We start from the raw sequence: 17,103 nt of genomic DNA, 5'->3' as shown, positions 1-17,103 counted from the left end.
AAAAATTGAACTTAGACCCCCAGCTAACATCATGTATGAAGGGGCCACTTTTAAAGTGTTTTTTATTTCCTTATTGGTAAGATGACAGTAAGCTAACCTCAAGAATTGTAATAAATAAAAATTTGTATAGGACATGATTTTGGGAAGAGTTTGAAATATATTATGTTTTTCTTTCCAGTTGTGAAAACAGATTTTTATTTTATTTTTTTAAATTTATTTAAACACCTTAATTACATACATGATTGTGTTTGGGTTTCAGTCATGTAAAGAACACCACCCATCACCAGTGCAACATTCCCATCATCAATGTCCCAAGTCTTTCTTCGCCCCACCCGACCCCTGCCTGTACTCTAGACAGGCTCTCCATTTTCCTCATACATTCTCATTATTAGGACAGTTCAAAATGTAGTTATTTCCCTAACTAAACTCATCACTCTTTGTGGTGAGCTTCCTGAGGTGAGCTGGAACTTCCAGCTCTTTTCTCTTTTGTGTCTGAAAATTATTATTACAAGGTTGTCGTTCATTTTTCTTAAAACCCATAGATGAGTGAGACCATTCTGCGTTTTTCTCTCTCTCTGACTTATTTCACTCAGCATAATAGATTCCGTGTACATCCATGTAAAGGAAAATTTCATGACTTCATCTCTCCTGAAAGCTGCATAATATTCCTTTGTGTATATGTACCACAGTTTCTTTAGCCATTCGTCTGTTGAAGGGCATCTTGGTTGTTTCCAGAGTCTTGCTATGGTAAATAGTGCTGCAATGAATATAGGTGTAAGGAAGGGGTTTTTGTATTGTATTATTGTGTTCCTAGGGTATATTCCTACAGCTGGATCATATGGGAGCTCGATTTCCAGTTTTTGCAGGAATCTCCATATTGCTTTCCATAAAGGTTGAACTAGACGGCATTCCCACCAGCAGTGGATAAGAGTTCTTTTCTCTCCATATCCCCGCCAACACTGTTTATTCTCATTCTTTGTGATGTGTGCCTTTCTCTGGGGTGTGAGGTGGTATCTCATCATTGTTTTGATTTGCATCTCCCTGATGATTAGTGATGTGGAACATTTTTTCATGTGTCTTTTGGCCATGTGTATTTCTTCTTTGTCAAAGTGTCTGTTCATTTCTTCTCCCCATTTTTTGATGGGGTTAGATGTTTTTTTCTTGTAAAGTTCTGTCAGTGCCTTGTATATTTTGGAGATTAGCCCCTTATCTGATGAGTATTCGGTGAATAGTTTCTCCCACTCAGTGGGTGGCTCTTCTATCATGGGCACTATTTCCTTTGAGGTGCAGAAGCTTCTCAGCTTAATATATTCCCATCTGTTAATCTCTGCTTTCACTTGCTTGGAGAGTGCAGTTTCCTCCTTGAAGATGCCTGTAATGTCCTGGAGTGTTTTGCCTATGTGCTGTTCTATATATCTTATGGTTTTGGGGTTGATATCGAGGTCTTTAATCCATTTGGATTTTACCTTCGTTCATGATGTTAGCTGGGGGTCTAAGTTCAATTTTTTGCAAGTGGCTATTCAATTGTGCCAACACCACTTGTTGAAGAGGCTTTCCCTGCTCCATTTAGGATTTCCTGCTCCTTTATCAAAAATTAGGTGGTTGTATGTCTGGGGAACATTTTCTGAGTATTCAAGCCTATTCCACTGATCTGAGGACCTATCCTTATTCCAATACCATGCTGTTTTGATAAGTGTTGCTTTGTAGTACAGTTTAAAGTTGGGGAAAGTAATTCCTCCCATATTTTTTTCCCAATGATTGCTTTAGCTATTTGAGGGTGTTTATTGTTCCAAATGAATTTCAAAAGTGTCTGATCCACTTCTTTGAAAAATGTCATGGGTATCTTTAGAGGGATGGCATTAAATCTGTATAATGCCTTGGGGAATATTGCCATTTTGATGATGTTAATCCTGCCAATTCATGAGCAGGGTATGCGTTTCCATTTCCGTGTGTCCTCTCTTATTTCTTGGAGCAGAGTTTTATAGTTTTCTTTGTATAGGTCCTTCACATTTTTAGTCAAGTTGATTCCAAGATATTTGAGTTTGTGTGGCACTATTGTGAATGGTGTTGTTTTCTTAATGTCCATTTTATCCTTATTACTATTGGTGTATAGAAAGGCCATTGATTTTTGTGTGTTAATTTTGTAGCCTGCCACCTTGCTATATGAGTCTATTGTTTCTAGAAGCTTTTTGATAGAGTCTTTAGGGTTTTCTAAGTAGAGTATCATGTCATATGCAAACAGTGAGAGCTTGACTTCTTCCTTTCCTCTGGATTCCCTTGATATCCTTTTCTTGCCTAATTGCTATAGCAAGTACTTCCAGTGCTATGTTGAATAGGAATGGTGAGAGAGGACAGCCTTGTCTTGTGCCAGAATTTAGAGGGAAGGCTTTCAGTTTTTCTCCATTGAGGATAATATTTGCCACTTGCTTGTGGTAGATGGCCTTCACTATATTGAGAAAGGTTCCCTCCATTCCCATCTTGCTGAGAGTTTTGATCAAGAATGGGTGTTGGACCTTATCAAATGCTTTCTCTGCATCTATTGATATGATCATGTGGTTTTTATTTTTCTTGTTATTGATGTTGTGTATTATGTTGATAGATTTACGGATGTTAAACCAGCCTTGCATTCCTGGGATGAAACCTACTTGATCGTAGTGGATGATCTTTTTAACGAGGCATTGAATCCTATTTGCCAGGATTTTGTTGAGGATCTTTGCATCTGCATTCATCAGTGATATTGGTCTGTAATTTTCTTTTTTGGTAGCATCTCAGTCTGGTTTAGGTATCAAGGTGATGTTGGCTTCATAAAAGCTATTTGGAAGTGTTTCTGCTTGTTCAATTTCATGAAAGAGTCTTGCCAAGATTGGCAGTAGTTCCTCTTGGAAAGTTTGATAGAATTCATTAGTGAATCCATCTGGACCTTGGCTTTTGTTTTTCGGCAGACATTTGATTACTGTTTTAATTTCATCAATGGTGATGGGGGTGTTTAGATATGCTACATCCTCTTCCTTCAACCGTGGAAGATTATAAGAGTCCAAGAATTTATCCATTTCTTCCAGGTTCTCATTTTTAGTGGCGTAGAGTTTTTCAAAGTAGTTTCTGATTACACTTTGATTCTCTGTCATATCAGTAGTGATCTCTCCTTTTTTATTCTTGAAACGAGGTATCAAGTTTCTCTCTCTCTTTCTTTGTGAGTTTTCGCAGTGTTCTATCAATCTTGTTTATTTTTTCAAAGAACCAACTTCTGCTTTCGTTGATCTTTCGGATTGTTTTTTGGGTTTCCACTTCGTTGATATCTGCTCTCAGCTTTGTTATTTCCTTCTGTCTTCCTATTCTTGGGTCCTTTTGTTGAGCATTTTCTAGTTCTATTAGCTGTGTCATTAAGCTACTCAGGTAAGCTCCTTCTTCCTTCCTGATGTGTGCTTGCAAAGCTATAAATTTTCCTCTCAGTACTGCTTTTGCTGTGTCCCATAAGTTCTGATAGTTTGTGTCTTTATTGTCATTTGTTTCCAGGAACCTTTTTATTTCCTCCTTGATTTTATCTCGGACCCACTGGTTATTGAGCATGAGGCTGTTTAACTTCCAGGTGTTAAAGTGTTTCTTCTGAGTCCCTTTGGAGTTCACAAATAATTTCAGAGCCTTGTGGTCAGCGAAGGTAGTCTGCAAAATTTCTATCCTCTTGATCTTATGGAGGTATGTTTTATGTGCCAGCATGTAGTCTATCCTGGAGAATGTCCCATGTACATTGGAGAAGAATGTGTATCCAGGTTTCTGGGGATGGAGTGTCCTATATATATCCACTAGGCCTCTTTCTTCCATTTCTCTCCTCAGGTCTAGTATATTCTTGTTGGGTTTCAGTCTGGTTGACCTGTCCAGTGTTGACAAAGCCGTGTTAAGATCTCCCACAATTATTGTGTTGTTGTTGATATTATTTTTCAGATTTGTCAACAGTTGTATTAAATATTTTGCTGGCCCCTCATTTGGTGCATATATGTTTAGGAGAGTGAATTCTTCCTGCTCTACGTACCCCTTGATTAATATAAAATGTCCATCTTTGTCTCTTACAACCTTCCTGAGTATAAAGTTTGCATTATCTGATATTAGTATGGCCACTCCAGCTTTTTTATGGGTGTTGTTTGCTTGGATAATTTTTCTCCAGCCTTTTATTTTGAGTCTATGTTTGTTCTGACTATTCAGGTGCATTTCTTGTAGGCAGCAGAAGGTTGGATTGAGTTTTTTGATCCATTTAGCCACTCTGTGTCTCTTAACTGGTGCATTTAGTCCATTGACATTGAGAGAAAGAATTGTCCTGGGATTTAACGCCATCTTTATTTCAAAATTTGGTGTGTCTTTTGGGTAGTCTTGTCTTAGATTAGGTCTTTCAGTTTTTCTCTTAAGACTGGTTTTGTGTCTGTGAAGTTTCTGAGCTGTTTTTTGTCTGTGAAGCCATGTATTCTTCCGTCAAACCGGAAAGTGAGTTTTGCTGGGTATAGTATTCTGGGTGAAGCATTCATTTCATTCAGTCTTGTCACAATATCCCAACACTGCTTTCTGGCATTGAGTGTTTCTGGGGAATGGTCTGCTGTAAATCTAAGGGAAGCTTGCTTGAACGTGATTTCCCCTTTTGATCTTGCTGTTTTCAGAATTCTGTCTCTATCTGTGGGATTCATCATTGTGACTAGGATGTGTCTTGGGGTATTTTTTTCTGGGGTCTCTTTTGGTTGGTACTCTTCGGGCATGCAGGATTTGATCCCATATATTCTTTAGCTCTGGAAGTTTCTCTTTAATGATGTTCTTGACCATTGATTCTTCCTGGAAATTTTCTTCCTTGGTCTCTGGGACTCCAATGATTCTTAAGTTGTTTCTGTTGAGCTTATCATAGACTTCTATTTTCATCTGTTCCCATTCTTTGACTAATTTTTCCATTGACTGCTCATTTGCTTTAAGTTTTTTGTCCAATCTCTCCTGCTGTATGGAATTGTTATGTATCTCATCTTCCACAGCACCAAGTCTATTCTCAGCTTCTGATACCCTGTCCCAGAGCTTATCCATTTTGTCATTCACTTCGTTTACTGACTTTTTCAGTCCTGTTAGTTGACATGTTATTTCAGTTTGGAGTTTTGTGATTTCTGTCTTCATATTTTCTTGGTTCTTATTAGTGTTCTGTTCAACTCGATCCATGGTTTCTTGGAGGTCTTTGAGCATCTTCCATATTGCTAGTCTAAAGTCCTTATCTGAGAGGTTGATTAGTTGGTTGGTCATTATCTGGTCCTCAGAATTGTCATCTTCATTCTCTATGTCTGATGCTGGCCTGTGTTGTTTCCCCATTGCACACTTGTATTGTGGGTTTTTCTACGTGTTGTGGTGGTATTCATTGTCTATATGATGCAGGCAGCACACTCCTCTGGCTCCTCCCTTTCTGGATGGGCTGACTTGCCTCTAAGAAAGGGGAGTCCTCTGTGGATGAAACCTCACACTGGGTCAAATCTTAGGCCCGAGCATGCAACAGAGAAGACAGTCCGGAGAGAAATGTTTGCTTCTGTGATATAGCGCCGTTCTTAGTGTGATTTTTCCTTCTTGTGGCAATGGAGTTCTTTCCTTAGAAGGAGTGCACAGCCGCGTAGTGAAGCGGAGCGGCCGTGCTCTGCTGGAGCCTATTTTTGCCCCACTCCCAAGATTTCACGCAAGAGGACAGTAGACAGACATAGACAGGTCACACTCACAGTTTTTCACAGTTGGGCCCCACTGGGCTGGTGTACTTTCGCGATTTTCCCCGCCTGGTATCACACACAGGGAGCCGGCTTTTTCAAAGCTTTGCCGGTTTTCAGGCTCTGTAGTCCCTCCCTGAAAATGGTGTCTGGGCGAGCGAGGTTTCTGGAGCCTCTTTTTGCCCCACTCGCAAGAGTTTCACGCAAGAGGGCAGTAGACAGACATAGACAGGTCACACTCACAGTTTTTTACAGTTGGGCCTCACTGGGCTGGTGTACTTTCACGGATTTTCCCCGCCTGGTGTCACACACAGGGAGCCGGCTTTTGCAAAGCTTTGCCGGTTTTCAGGCTCTGTAGTCCCTCCGTGAAAATGGCGTCTGGGCGAGCGAGGTTTCTGGAGCCTCTTTTTGCCCCACTCGCAAGAGTTTCATGCAAGAGGACAGTAGACAGACATAGACAGGTCACACTCACAGTTTTTCACAGTTGGGCCCCACTGGGCCGGTGTACTTTTGCGGATTTTCCCCGCCTGGTGTCACACACAGGGCATATTATGTTTTTAATATATGTTAGCTATTGTTTTAATTAAAGTCTCTCTTTGGTTATGTTTTTATTTGAGTTAACAATTTGATGAGGGCCAGGAGGATAAGTCCATGTTAGGAAGCTTGCTACCAATAGCCAGAGAGTACAGTTAAGGTAGAGAAGGGAAAACCAAAATAATGTCTTTTTGGAAATGGTCACTCTGGACAACAAGTAGTGTTGGGAAAGGATAAAGTGTCTTACATGGTACCCCTTTATTAACTGCAAATCATAATGTGTGGAAGGAAATAAAAATAGAGTAAGAGAGAGAAAGAGAGAGAATCACAAAGAGAGAAGAAAAATGTCTGCCTAGAGGTGGGATGAGGAAATCTGAGAACAATATTGCAGGGAACCTGCAATAGTGAATGAAGGGTGGTGTAAATTGGTACATTGTATGATGGAACTCAATTATGAACAATTTTAACTAATAAAAGCCAGAATATTGTCTGCAACGAACTTGATATATTATTCCAAAATGGAAAGGGATCAATTATTTTCTGACAAAATGAGACTGTATGAGACTGTATGTTGCTGATAAGTATATTTTAATATAATGCTTAATACTTTTATATTAATTTTAAAGTCAAAGTTTACAGATTTCTAAAATAAAATATATTTTACAATGTCTAAAAATGATGAATGAAAAAATTCCTGAAGGGTTACAAAACCTCTACATTCCCAGTAGATCATTTATTCTTTGAAGTATAATTCGTGCTCATATGAGTAGCTATAATAACTTATTCATGTGAATTAATGGTTGGCCAGACTTTTGTCACCCACTATTGTTTTTGAAGTCATCTTAATCTCCTCTGGCTTGATGGAAGTTGGCAGACAATGCAGCAGGGAGCTATTGTGCATTTGTCTGCTGTTTTAGGGCTAGAATCAATCTCCAGAAATTTGTTTAGTTGACAGCATTTTCCTCACTACACATTCTTTCCAAGAGTTGAATACGATTAAGGTTTTGTTAGATGCTAGGAGCATAGGTTTAGGAAGTGTGTGGAAAAGGTCTAGAATTGAGGAGTTCTGTGAGAAAAAGAAAAGAAGAGAATAGAACTTTCTAGTTTTCTACATTGGATAGCTTTTCATTAACTTGATATACAACCTAGCACTTAAACTTATAGTATAGAAATATATATATGTATATGTATTTTTAGAGATGTGTATCTATATGATATGCATAACAAGATGCATGACTTTCTATATTCAGTTTCTTTTAGTAGGTTTTACAGCTTATAAAGACATAATATAAAGAATCTGACTAAAATCATTATTATGGCTTAAGTAATGACCATTTAAGCATACAGTCATTTTGGCTAGTAGATTATTAGGCAATTTGGTTTTTTTCTTTTATAAAATATTTATTTAAGCACCATAATTACAATCATAATAGTAGCTGGGTTTTAGTCATAAACAGAACACCTCCCCCCCTTCCCCAGTGCAACCTTCCCACCACCAATGTCCAATTCCCTCCCCTCCACCCCTTCCTGTATTTGAGATAGACATCCTACTTCTCTCATTCATTAACATTGTCATGCTAGTTGTTGGTGTGGCAATTTGTAAGTGAATCCTCTAATGATTTATTTTTCATATAGATTTAGTTGATAATTGATGGCAGTTCAACAAATAATTGATGTTGTTGGTAAAATAAGCCACTGGGACCTAATTCATGGCAAATTTTATACGTAGCATTTTGAGGTGGACTGATTATTTAGAAATGCTCATGCAAATTTTGTGGAAGATTGCATAGATAATTAGATCTGATACTTTACTTTATGACATATCTTATTTTACAAAAATAGATTATTTTCCAAAATGTGAAATTTTATTTTTTACCACAGGCTACTATTTTCTTTAATACTATACACAAGCACATTCTGAACCTCTTTAATTAAATATTTTATTATTTTGGTACACAAGATGAATCACTATAGGTCACATATTATACAATAAGCCAATAAAATATTTTATTTTATTTACAACTGTAAATTAAAGAGCTCACAACTAAATACTCGTAGGTTAGAGAGAAAATCAAAGATTTCTGAAAACAAATTTGAATGAAGAAACAAATTATCAGAATTTGTGGGACACAGCAAAAATGGTATTCAGAAATGTCACCCCACTTCCACCTTCCTATGTAACCTTACCTGATAGTAAGACCTGCCCATTTCTGGGAGGGGTCTTTGGAAGGTAACAAAAAGTTTACCTCAGGGGCAGGTAGGGGATTTGGAAGGGAGCTTGAGAGAGATTCAGCAAGGGAGATGAAGGAAGAAGCAGCAGGAGGAGAGATGGCTGAAAGAGGTAGAACGAAGGTCTGATTATAAATTCAGCGTGAAAGGTTATGATAGAAACCACACCTATTGGCTAGGGCCTGACTAAAACTGATGTCTCCTGAAACCTGTCTTTGGATAATTTCCCCACTGCTACCCTGAATCCTCAGACCCACCGGCTGGAGAGGATTTCAGGCCAGTGGCCTGAGCTGAAGGAGAAAGACTCCTCCATCCATCCATCACCATCCAGGACTTTTTAATACTACAAGAAGAAAATTAATGGCTTTACAAGTATTCATCAGAAATGAACAAAATATAAATATATGTAAATATCTTACTGGCACAGCTTAAGAAATTGGAAAATGATCAATAAAATGAGTTGAAAGTGTGGGGCCCTGAGTTCTGAACAAGTAGGAATGACATTTTGTAAGAACCACACATTGTAGACATTTTAGGCTTCTCTTTCTCAAGCTTACATTTTCTTACCCCAAGCTACCACATCATACCAGGTAGCCTATCTGGAAAGGACACAGGAGAGGAAGGAAGGTATCCTAAACAATAGCCAGATTTAAAATATCATCAGAAGCTAGAACCTCCCTCATTTCCTTCCTATCTTAGTTGGTTTCTGAACTTGGGTGTGGTCGGCTCCTCTAGGAGACAGCCCTGATTGGTCAGAATGGGGCTTGTGGCTAATAGAATAGCATTTTGTTCTGCTTTATTCGATTGTGTCAGCTCATCCTTAGAATTTGGCCAAACAAAAGTAGGCAGGCAGGAGGATATAAGAAAACTTAGAACAGAAATTGAGGCTGGAGAGATAGCATAGAGGTAGGACGTTTGCCTTGCATGCAGAAAGACGGTGGTTTGAAGCCTGGTATTTCATATGGTGCCCCGAGTCTGCCAGGAGTGATTTTGAGCATATTGCCAGGAGTAACCCCTGAGTGCTACTGGGTGTGACCCCAAAACCAAAAAATAAACAAACAACAACAGTAACTTAGAGCAGAAATTAATTCAACCCTAAAACAACAATCCAAAAGATCAATGAAAGTAAGTATTGTTCCTTTAAAAAATAAAGACAGGCAAGTCATTGGCACGTCTCACAAAGAAAGATCAAGAGAACCCTCGTAAAACAAATCAGAAACAATAAATATTATAGAAGTTCAAAGAGATATCACAGATTACTTTGAGACGATATGCCACAAAACAAGAGAACATAGGAGAAAGGAATAGGTTCTTGGTTTGATTCCTGCCAGCACATAATCATCCAAGAAACAAGGAGAGACCCCTGAGCACTCAACATAGAGTAGACCCTGAGCACTATCATATTTATCCTCAAAACAGAAAAGGATCAGAAAGAAAAGTGAACAGGTTAAAAGAAGTTGAAGAGAGGAAGAGAAAAGGAAAAGGACAAAAGAGGAGGGAAGGGCAGGGAAGGGGAAGGAAGGATGAAAGGGAAGGAATGGGGAAATGGAAGGGAAGGAACGGAGGGAAAAGAAGGGAAGGAAAGGAAAGGAAAGGGTAGGAGAAGGGACAGGATGGAAGAAGAGGACAAAGGAAAAATATGGAGGGAGAAGAGAAAAGGGGAGAAGATATATATGGAGAAGAAATGTGGAGAGAAGGGAAGGAAAGGAGAGAAAAAATTATGAAAATAGGAAAAATTAAAAGACCGAAAATGAAGATCTTACATTAATATGAAACAATTAGTTCTAATATACCAGAATATATTTATTATAGAAAACAGTTTATATAAGAGAAACTTTTGAACGTCTGAGCTCTCTAATAAACAATAAATTGAACTTGGTATCTTTCACCAAGTTTTATACTTTACTTTCTATCAAGTTTTTCTTGATATTGAATGAACTAAAATAGAGTTTTAGAATAATGTAGAATCTTCAATTTAATAAAACATTTGTTTATTAAATCACTAAGCAAGATTTAACATTTATATCTTCCTAAAAAGATTTTCTGGACCTTTAAGACTAGGTCATTTCTATTGCTAAACTCATTTTCACTTTATGATTCTTTGACTACTGATAATACAAAGGCTTGCAACTTATCTAATTCTAAACATATGCTCAATGAATGAATGGGATTAATTATTTAAAGTGTTTCAAGATGATTTTTCAATGAATTATACTGAGCAAGGGAGGCCAAACACCAACTACATAGAATAGAGTTCCTTACCATGTCCTATTGCTGACAGAGCAGATTATTTATTCTAATTATCAATAAGATGTGTTAGTGTACTTTTATCCACTCTGTTTATTAGGATTATGTTGGTTAAAAATAATATAATCAGCATGATAGGTAAAATTAAGACAAATACATACATTTGTATATTGTGGTTTTCTTACAGAATGCAGAGACAAAAATGTAAGCAAGCCCAAAGAGCAGGTTGTAATCAATGGTGAAATATAATTTGTTTTCACTTCCTTTATCCTATTTAAATCACAGAGAAATGGTCAGTGTGCCATTTAAAAAATTAAACTTGTTCTCTTAATACCTATTCTTTCCATGAGATGTCTCTAGTAATAATTCAGTTTTAATATGAAATTTCCAAAGAAATGTATCTAATTAGCTCAATTTATACTGTGCTTGTATCTTTGTCAATTAGCTATAAACAAGTATAAAAATCAAGTTGTATCACTGACTCCACTGCCAGGAGAGGAAGCTTTCCTGAACTCTCTAGAATCTTGGTATCTTATCAGATCCATTCATAGCCTTCTGGCAGTCCTCCCATATGTGAGGAGTTACAGCCCCGAAATAATAAAGAAGCAGAAGAACCAACCTAATGAACAATAACAAAAACCCTGGGATGTTTCCAGATACATAAGATCTATCTAATATCCTAGATGAAAACTTAAAATCATAGTGATAAAACTATTTAATTAAGTTAAGACAACAAAATTGTAGCATTCCAACAAGTAAAAACTAACAATGAGAATACTGTAGTCAGAAATTGTCAATCTCAAGAACTCAGTAGAGAAAATAAAAAAGAAACTAGGAAAAAATAAGCAGCAGGATAGCAAAAACAGAGGCATTAATCAGTGAAATAGAAGATAAGGTATATGTAACTATTGACAAAGAAAAAAATAAGAAAAGGAATAAAAAATAGAAAGAAAATATCAAAGAGCTATGAGTCATCCTGAATAGAAGTAACTTCTGAATTACAGGGCATCAGAAAAAAAAATTTTAGAAAAATTTTGTGATAAATTATTATATTAAAAGTCTCCTAAATTGATTATAAATTTAGCTTCTAAGTTTAAGAGGCTCAAAAAGCACCAAGCAGAATAAAAACAAATAAAAAAACACCAAGATACATACTCTGATAAAGTTCTTCTTTGAGTTGGATGAATTGTTAATCTATGGATTTCTTTTTTTCTTCTTTTTTTTTTTTTTCTGTTTGGGCCACACCTGGTGACACTTAAGGGTTACTCCTGGCTATGTCTTTAGGAATCGCGCCTGGTTTAGGGGACCATATGGGATATGGGGTGGGGGTGGGGGAATCAAACCACAGTTCATCCTAGGTCAGCTGCATGCAAGGCAAATGCCCTATCACTGTGCCACTGCTCTGGCCCCCATATGGATTTCTTAATTTCTTTAGTTAATGATTCTTTGAATTCCGTTGCTAAGATATGAAATGCTGATTTTAGGACCTCCTCTATGAGGTTTGTGCATTTTGGAGGACTTGAAAATCTCCTAGGATATTCTCCAAGTCCCCAGCTGCTGGTGTCTTACTTAGTTTCCCCATTGTTCTTTGCATAGGGTGGGTTGGGGACATGAAGTTTCAGTGTTTTTTTTTAATTGGTCTGTTTAATTTTGTAGGTTGTGGTTGGATGTAGGTATATTTAGGGTTTATTTATTCTAGGTACACGAGTTACCCAAGTATGGTTGGGGTGTTGCAGTTTAGTTTTTTGGCTTTATTTGGGGGGGGGTTGAGACTATATATTTTCTAAGGGAGAAAGAAGTTGGGCCTTGTCTACCTAGGACAGTTTGGTATAGCGTGAAGTGTCAGCAGGGTTTGTGGGGCAGTGGGACTATGGCCAGAGTGTATGCACGTAGATTCCTCTGAACTATCCTAACCAGGCTTGTGACAGGCAGCAGCTGCTCCATGAGGAGGGGTCGTTTACATGGGGTTAGATTTTAAAAGCTATTTTTTCCCCTGCTTCTCAATCACACTCAAAAAAAGAAAGGGTCCGCAAAATTAGGGTGATGAGTGCTTATGGGGGGTTGCTTTTATTGATCTTTTGAATTGTTCTTTAGAGTCTCACTTAATTTCTGCTCTACCTATTTTTGCTTCAATTTGTTGATCATTTTCTAATTTTATAAGTTATGTCATTAAGTTATTTATGTAGGTACCTTTTTTTTCTTCCTGATGAGTGCTTGTAAGGCTATAAATTTTTCTCTTAGTACTGCTTTTGCCATGTTTCACAAATTCTCGCAATTTTTGTTTTCTTTTGCATTTGTTTCAAGAAATCTTTTTATTTTCTCTTTGATTTCATCTCTGATCCACTGATTGTTTAATAGTGAGCTGTTCAATTTCCAGATGTTAAAGTTTTTCCTCTGTGTTTGTAGTTCACTTCTAATTTTAGTGATCTGAGAAGGTATTTTGTACAATTTCTATCCTTTTGATTTTATGGAGGTATGTTTTTTGGGTCAGCATGTGGTCTATCCTGGAGAATGACCCATATACACAGGAAAAGAATGTGTATCTAGTTTTTTTTTTTTGGTGAAAATCTCTATACATATATACTAGCCACTTTCTTCAATTTCTCCTTTTAGAGCTAGCATATTTTGTTAGGTTTCATCCTGGTTGACCTATCAATAGGGCAATGTTGATGTCTCCCACTATTTTTTCATTGCTAGTGATGTCTTCTTTCAGATTTGTCAATAATTGTTTTAAATATTTTGCTGGTTTCTCATTGTGTATATGTTTAGGAGTATACATTTTTTTCTGTTGTACATATCCCTTGATTATTAGGAAATGTTAATTTTTTACCCTTATAACTTTTTAAGTCAAAAGTTTGTATCATCTGATATTAATATGGCCACTACAGCTTTCTTAATAAATTGATTGTTTAAATGATTTCCTTCAGCCTTTGATTTTGAGTCTATGTTTATTCTGACTATTTATATGTGTTTCTTCTAAGCAGAAAAATGTTGTATTCAGCTTTTGATCTGTGTCTCTACTGGTGCTTTTAGTCCATTGACATTGAGAGAGATAATTGTCATGGGATTTTTTTTTGTTATCTTTGTGTAGGAGTTTTGTGTAGTGTGTGTCTATTGGTCTCTCTTGTCTTAAAGTAGACCTTTTAATTTGTCTTTTAAGGTTGGTTTGAAGTCTGTAAAATTTCTGAGCTGTTGTGTATATGTGAAGCTATTTATGCTTCGTTCAAATCTAAATGTGAGTCTGGCTGGGTGCAGTAGTTTAGGTGAATCATTAATTTTATTGAGTTTTGTCACTATATCCCATCATTGTCTTTTGGCCTTCAGGGTCTCTTGTGACAGATCTGCTGTAAATATTAAAGATGCTCTATTGAATGTAATTTTTCGTTTTTATCTTGTTTCATTCAGAATTCTATCTATATCTGCGAGATTTGTCTTTGTGACTAAGATACTTAACTTGGAAAAGATGAACTCTACAGCCCTAAATAGCACCTTGATATTCTGAACAACAGATAATTCAGTTGTTATCTTCCCTGACTTCTATGTATGCTGCATGTTTATAGAAGTATGCACATAGAACATACAACTATTTGAAAATGCATGTATGCAATGTATGTTTAGATATATTAAAATATTGGAAAAATAAATATTTATTTCATAGTTTCTTAATGTATTAGAAAATAAAAATAATAATTTTAACCTATTAATTTCTTTATGCAATCACATTGGAATGAAAATTGTATACAAGTTGATAATATGACTTCAATTTTTTAAATTATGACAAATCTGATAAGGAATAACTGACTTACACTTTCTAGAGGTTGAATTTTTGTACGTTTACTAAGTACATTTCCTGCCAATGTATGATGTCAATCACATTTTTTAAAATTATGCTTTGAGTGATGGAAAAAAGTGACATAAAGATGGGTGTAGAGTCTGGGGCATTTGGTAGTGGTTAAAGTGCAGTAAAGTTGTAGATCAAATCCAGTAACATAAACAACATTGTAGCCTTGTTAGAAAAGACTTTACTTTTTTAATTTTTAAAATAATTGATCCTTGAAATGATGATATATATCTTTAAAGTTTGTGTGATACTTCTCAAAACTCAAGTATAAGCTTAAAAGAATATTACTGTTTACATGTTTAAGGAGTAAAATTGTTGAAATAACTGGTTTTTACTCTAAGATATTTTATCTTTGCATATGTTTATCTCACCTGGGCAGGTAGAACCTCTGGATCGATCCCTACCCCCTATTTTTCTTACTTAATAGGGTGGTCCTAATATTCCTATTAAAGACTCAGGTTAGAAAGACTTCTGGTTTTGGTCCACAGTTTACCTTTTGATGGTTGGCAGAGAGCTTGTGGTAGAAATTCCTGAACATGTTTTATCTCCCCAATCTGTGTGGATTATTTCTATCTCAGTGTCGTGTCCAGACCCATATTCCTCAATCCTAATGGGATTGAGGTAGAGGCTTTCTCTATATACAAAGTAACCACATATCACTCACAAACTAAGTCCCTACATTTCCTCACTGATGTATATTAAATCTTTTCTATCCAGTCCATTCCTCAGTTCTAATGCCAAAATCTAAGAATTTATTTTTATTGAACATTCTCTATTCCTTTTATCACATATCGTATATGATAAAATCATCTGGAATTTGCTTTTCTCCTGATTTATTTTGCTTAGAGTGACATTTTACAGTTCTATTATTAAAATAGCAAAATGTTAGCTTTTATATATTCTTGGCTATAAATAGTATTCTACTGTGCATATATACCACATATTCTTTATTCATTTGTCATTGGATACCTGGGATGTTTCCAGCTGTTGGATATTGTAAACAGCAGTAGAGTGAAATAGGTATATAGTGATCTGAGGCAGATATCTGCCCCAGTGAAATTTCTGGGTCATATATTAATTCAACAATTGTAATCAAGGTGTTTAAATAAAGATATTTAAAAATTATTTTTGAGAAACATTTATCATGTTTTTCATAGTTGCTCACAACTTATATTTCTTCCAATAGTAAATAAAGGTTTTTTTCATCTTTTCTTTATTCTGCTATCGCTTATTTTTTCTTCTGGTATTTTTAAATAAGTTGTTCTCATTCATGTGAGGTGATGTTTTATTGTTATTTTATCATTTTCTTAAAAATAACTAAATATTTTTCTCATGTGGGTTATGCACTGTAGGTCTTCCTAGTCTTTCTAGTTTGTATCCCCATTTATCCAAACATTTCATGCTTGTTTGTGTATGTGTGTGTGCATGTCTGTTTGTGTGTTAGGTTTAGAGTTTATATATGTCATTTGCCAGATGTATGTATGTCAATATTTGCTCCCATTTAGTTGTTTATCTTATTGTTTAAAAATTTTATAATCTAGAAAATATTTAAAAATAATGTTAGGAAACATTTTTCTTTGCATTGTTACACCATGGACTAGTTTTGTTAAATTTTAGCAAATTTACAAACTTGACCATAAAATATTTTTCCTAGGTTAAAAATTGTAGCTAATTTAAATCATATGTTCTTTTTTTGTAACTTTAGAGTATTTTACAAAGCAAGAAATTTATTCAAATTCCATAACTTAAGATTATATACATCTAGTAAACATAAAATAGAAAATAAACAGAAGCAAGTGGAGAAATTACAGGCAAGAAAATAGAGCTAGTTTCATCTGACAGTTCTTTATTCTGGAAAAAAGGAGGAAGGAAAAAAGAAAGGACAGAAGGAAAAAAACACAGAAAAGATTATTAAAGTTATTTAAGAAACAACAATTAAGAAAAGTTTAAAAAACAGATTATTAGATCCCTAGGTACATGATAATTTATTTTTTTAAGTTTATTGTTTTGATTGATTGGTTCTTTGGACCACACCCAGCGGTGCTCAGGGGTTACTCTTGACTCTACACTCAGAAATCGCCCCTGGCATCCTTATAAGGGATGCCAGGAATTGAATCTGGTCCCTCCTGGGTATGCCTCATGCAAGGCAAAAGCCCCACCACTGTTTTATCTCTCCAACCCCATGATAAGTTAATTTTTGATAAAGGAGCAAAAAATAAGAAGTGGAGCAAGGAAAGCCTCTTCAACAAGTGGTAGGGTAGACATTTTTCTTGTGCTTTATTTTAGAGAAAATACTTTCAGTATTTCACTGTTAAGCATGTTAATGGTGGGTTTGTTGCAAATGACCTTCACTGTATTGAATTAACTTCCTTTTATAATAATATAACTATAGAAATTAGATAACAATATGTATTTTTTGAAGTAAGAAAAATATTTTCCAGGTAATATGAGAGAAAAGAAACATTTTATAACAAATATAAAACTATTGTGACTTTATTGTAGGAGATAATTTCATCAGTGTTCTCCTTTTGAAATTGAAAAGTA

Source organism: Suncus etruscus, chromosome 7 (assembly GCF_024139225.1).
Source record: "Suncus etruscus isolate mSunEtr1 chromosome 7, mSunEtr1.pri.cur, whole genome shotgun sequence".
Lineage (NCBI taxonomy): Eukaryota > Metazoa > Chordata > Mammalia > Eulipotyphla > Soricidae > Suncus > Suncus etruscus.
The sequence above is the reverse complement of the archived record's forward strand: the minus strand, read 5'-3'. Positions refer to the sequence as shown.